This window comes from Pteropus vampyrus, unplaced genomic scaffold (assembly GCF_000151845.1).
Source record: "Pteropus vampyrus isolate Shadow unplaced genomic scaffold, Pvam_2.0 Scaffold123, whole genome shotgun sequence".
Taxonomy (NCBI): Eukaryota; Metazoa; Chordata; class Mammalia; order Chiroptera; family Pteropodidae; genus Pteropus; species Pteropus vampyrus.
Genome location: NW_011888904.1, coordinates 3,371,491 through 3,376,867, shown reverse-complemented (window position 1 = coordinate 3,376,867; position 5,377 = coordinate 3,371,491). Strand labels below are relative to the sequence as shown.

Here is a 5,377-nt window from a genome sequence, read left to right as displayed (position 1 = left end):
CGCGGGCCCGCTGGGCAGCCAATCCGGAGCCGCGGGCACCCAGCCTCTGGCCCCGCCTTCAGACGCCCCGGGGGCGGTGCCGCCAGCCCCCTGCCCCAGCCAGAGTCGCGCCGCGCTCGCTGGAGACGCGGTAGGGGCAGGATCCAAACTAAACCCGGCCCTGCCGAGCCTCCAGAACCGGAGGGCCAAGGCTGAACGAGGGGTGTGTCTGGGTGTGAGTTGCATTCGGAAAAGGCGCTGGGCACTCGACGCTCTTTTCTTCCAGCCTCCTCTTGGCACCTAAGATCTGATGCTGACCTCAACCCCACCCCGACCCTCAGTCACAGCTCTGCACCACCAATCCCCAACCAATTCACCCACATCCGCAGTATTGTCAGGCTTCAACTTCCCCTCCCCAGATCCGCTTCTCAACTTTCAACATTCCCCCCCCCGCCCCCCGCCACCCCAGATCCTTCCTCGGTGCTCTTTATACACGAGTCTTCTGTTTCCTCCCACTGTCAGCATCTATCTCCAACCTAGGCATCCCCCCTCTCCGCCCCAAATTCCAGACCTGGAAAGTCTCCAAATCCTGGCCTCAGATCCCAGCCTCAGACTTCATATCCTGAGCTCAGACGCATCCCTGAATAGCCTCCCGCCTCCCTCCAGAACTCAGAGCAGATCCAGAACGGGACTCCAAACCACACTCCTTCTCTCTCACCTCTTCCTGTCCGGATCCAGGTGGGAAAGGGAAGGCCTCCACCTCTACCCCCTAAATAGGAAGATTCTCTTAGCATGCTGCACTCCCTGGGCGGAGGGAGAGCAATCATTACTTTGAGTAATGACTCTGAACAATAATTCTGAGGTGTCACTAGAAACCCAAATAAACTCGGTTACGTTTTCATTCTGAATTTCTAATTTACCGAGATGTGCCACCCACCTTCTCTCTGGGACGCCAAAATGAGCTCCAGATTTGTAATTCTTCCTGTCAGACTAGCCCTCTCTTCAGACACAAACACATCCTCCGAGACTGTTACATAGAACAGAGAATATTTTTCCACAAACCCTTTTAAGGAGAAAATTTCATTTTCTATGCGATTCTAACTTGAAGTTAAACCTTGGTAGGAAGAATCAGAACCAGCATCTTGTTTCGGTTTGTAAATTACTTTTACCTGCCTGTAAAGACTTGCCTCCTGAGCTATAGAGGGGGGCAGGGTGGGGTGTTGGAGCTGGGAACTGAGACCTGTCCTATTCCCCTACTGGCTAGGACACTTACTTGAGCAAGTCAGTTAACCTTTCTGAGCCTCCATTTCTTTCTTCGTCTTTAAAATAGAAATAATATCTAGGTGAGAGAATATAAGATTTGGGAATTCTCCCCTTTTAAGTTCCACTTCTAAACCCTCCCTCCAGACCTCTGACCTACTCCTCTCCTTTAGACAGGTAAGGGCCGGGTGTACACTGAACCACCTAACCAGGGATGCATCTATTGCTAAAACCAAGGACTGCCTGCTCTCTGGAGCTTATGGAGACCACCAGCAGCAAGTTCTCCTCTTGTTTCCTGTAGCAGATAGACCAAGCCTGTAGCAACTGCTCTGGCAGGCTCCAGTCCCAATCTGCTCTTATTTCCAGTTTCTTCAATGGAGACTTGATGGGTATGTCAGCATCTGTGACACCTGAAGTCTCTAGAATGTGTTTTTGCTGCTCTATTCTCAGTGTTTTACATAAGAGATTTTCTGTATGAATGAATTTATGAATGAATGACTAAGTGATTTACCTCAGACAAACAACCGTTCTTCTCTCATCATTAGGTTCTTCATCTTTTTTTTTTTTTTTTTAGGCGAGGCAACCCTTGGTTGAGCTCACAGATTGCAGGGACCTTGTCAGCTTACGATCCCTTTATTTTTTTTAATTTTTTTATGACTACAGCACCTGATCATCCTAGGTGGTCTCCCATCCAAGTACTAACCAAGCCTGACCCTACTTAGCTTCCAAGATCAGACAGAATCGGGCTTGTTCAGGGTGGCATGGCTGTAGACGGTTCTTCATCTCTTAAATGGAAATTATAATAGTACCTAACCCATTTATAAATAAAAGGGATCGAATCACATGTCTTGGGCCACTTAAACGCCATAACGTGCATAATGTGTCTGGAACAGTATCTGGAACATAGTAAATATTTATTTAGTGTATTTTCCTTTGCTCATTCTCTTCCAGTTCTGTATAATTCCAATCAACATTCGTGTTCATAATAATCTGTACCTTTGCCTTACAGAGCCTTAATTAATCAGTATTAGAATACCTTCCACTTCCAGTTTCTTAAAATTTTCCATGGAATTGAGTATGTTCATTAAGAAACTGAAGTACAAAAAGGAGAAACACACTATTTCTAAACTTTATTTTCCTAATATTAGAAGGAAATTTCCATAAGCCACAATCTATAAATAAGCTGCATTACAATGGAACAATAAATTATCAGCTTAAAATAATGGTTTTTAAACTTTGAAATGTCTTCGAATTATCTGAAGAGCTTTCAAAAATGCAGATTCCTGAGTCTCAGCCCTAGAGAATCTGCTTCAGTCCACCTGAGGAAGTTCAGGGGTCTGCATGTGTAATAAACACCGCTAGTGATTCTGCTGCAGGCGTTACCAGGCCACACTTTGATAGGCATGGTTTAGAAAGTGTGACCTTAAAATTCAATAAGTAAAAATACATATACTAATTTCACCTTTTGAGAAAGTGTGGTCAATGGAAAGAAGCTTCTGGCTTTGGAGGCCTGCACACCAGAGTCGGAATTCTGGCTCTGCCATTTACTAGATCTAGGATCTGTGCACTCTACTTGATCTCTCTGACATTTCACATACCAGGATGTGAAGTGAGGTAATGACATTGACTCAAATATTTGTTGTAAGGTCCAAATAAGCTATTGCACATGGAGAATCATAAATGTCAATTCCTTTCACAGTCTCTACAGGCTCTCAAACAGGCTTACAGGTGTTGACTCCAAACGTCTTGATTTAAAGGGAAAAAACAGGATCAGTCCCCAGTCTGTCAGCTGCAGAGCCAGGACTAGAAAACTCCCACTCCGGATCCTTGCTTTCCATACAATGTTACCTCTCAATCTTTATGCCAAGTACATTATTTCCTTTTCCTTTGGATTATTCTCTTAACTACAATGTTTCCCCCAAACAGAGAGCAGAGGCTGCTTGTTGCCTAACCTACATAAATTCCTACATTCACTTTATAACAGAATTCTCATTTCCTTAGGGAAAGCAGTTCACCTGGCTAAAAATCTCAATTTCATAGGCTCTTTGCACCTAGATATGGCCACAGAGTTCTAGCTAGTGAAATATCAGTGGAAATCAATGAAGTAGAGCTTGTGGGAAAGATACTGTTTTCCCCAAAAAGAAGAGATGGACTCATCACCTTCCCTTCTTGCTGTCTGGAACACAATTGTAGTACTTGGAGATGCAACAGCCATCTTGTGAACGTAGGATGATAGCCATAAGTAGAATAGAGAGAAAAATGGAGGGAATCTGGATCCTTGATAAATTCCTTGAGCAACTGTAGCAGCTCTAAAATGCTTACCCCTAGAGTTCTTACATGAGAAAAAGAAAAAAAAAATTTAACTTTAGAAAATTAAGTTCTAGTCATATGCTATCTATATTGTTTTATATTTTATTTCTATCTTATTTTTTAACCCACAAGATATTATCGATTTATATCATTATTATCTATTGCTAGCTCTTGGTGCTCCTAACTGAATCATAAATCACCTGAAACCTTAGTGGCTTAGAATAATAACCATGTATTATTTCTCATGAGACTGTGGGTAGACTGGGCAGTTTTTCTAGTCTAAGGAAATTTAAGCTGAGCTCACATATGAGTCTGCAGTCAGGTGGTAGGTCAACTGGGAGCTGAACATATCTATAATGGTCCAGAGAAGCTACTCTCTGTAGTTGTTCATCCTCCAGCAGGCTAGCCTGGGCTTGTTAACATGACAGTTTAGGGGGCCAAGATAATAAATGGAAGTTTACAAAGGACACAACATCATTTCTGCCACATCCTATTGGTTTGGGCATAAATTGGGCCAAGGCCAAATTCAAAGGGTATGGAAACAGACTGCATCTCTTGACAAAATCACATCGCAAAGAGGCATGGAGACCAAGAGAGTTAGTAAGTGTGGCCATTTTTGCAAACAATTTTTACCATTTCTTCTAATTTTCACTTCTTTTTACCTCTAGACTTTCTATCTCAAATGAATTTCATTCTGCCTGAAAAGTATATACCCTTTCAAATCCCTTTAATGAGAGTTAACTAGTGGAAAACAATCTGAGTTTTTATGTTTAATCCTTATTTTGGGACAGCATTTTCACTGGATTTAGAATTCTGGATTGATAATTGTTTTCTCTCAAATATTGAAGATTTCATTCCACTGTCTCTAGCTTCCATTGTTGTGTATGTGAAATCAGATATTAGTCTGTTTTTCCCTTGTAGGTAATCTGTCTTTTCTCTCTACTTTTTTAATAGACTTTATTTTTTTAGAAATAAAATATGTATATATAAATAAAAATTATATATAATAATTTAAAATTATAAAAAATAAATACAAGTCTTTACTTTTTAGGTTCACAGCAAAATTGAGCAGAAAGTACAGAGATTTCCTGCATGCTTCCTGCCCCCACTCACACACAGCTTCTCTTATATCAATACCTCCCACCAGAATAATACATTTGTTACAACTGGTGAACCTATATTGACACATCATTATCATCCGAAGTCCATAGATTACATTAGAATTCACTCTTGGTGTTGTACATTCTATGACGTTTGACAAATATATAATTACATATATCTACCACTATAGTATTGTACAGAGTAGTTCCACTGCCCTAAAAATTTCTGTGCTCAGCCTACTCATCCCTCCCACTCCCTAATCCTTGACAACCACTGGTTTTTTACTGTCTCCATAGTTTTGCCTTTGCCAGATGTGATATAGTCAGAATCATACTGTAAGACTGGCTTCTTTCACTTAGTAATATGTATTTAAGTTTCCTCTATGTCTTTTTATTACTTGATAGTTTGCTTCTTTTTAGCATTGAGTAATATTCCATTGTATAGATTTACTACGGTTTATCTGTCCATTCACTGACTAAAAGACATCTTGGTTTCTTTCAAGTTTTGGCAATTACGAATAAAACTGCTATAAATATTCATGTGCAGGTTTTTGTATGGACATAAGTTTTCAACTTATTTGGGTAAGTACCAAAGAGCATGTTTGCTGGATCATCTGATAAGAGTATGTTTAGTTTTGTAAAAAGCTACCAAACTATCTTCCAAAGTCGCTGCATCATTTGCATTCTCACCAGAAGTGAATGAGGGTACCTGTTGCTCCATATCTGGC

At 41.2% G+C, this 5,377-nt stretch overlaps 1 protein-coding gene and 1 pseudogene across 1 annotated transcript in view; both read right to left on the bottom strand.

The window, feature by feature from the left end:
• The window catches only part of COL15A1 (collagen type XV alpha 1 chain), a 161,775-nt gene that overhangs the window by 27,828 nt on the left and 128,570 nt on the right, over positions 1–5,377 (bottom strand). The gene's annotated exons all lie outside the window — the stretch shown is intronic.
• LOC111743849 lies at positions 1,894–2,012 on the bottom strand (annotated as a pseudogene).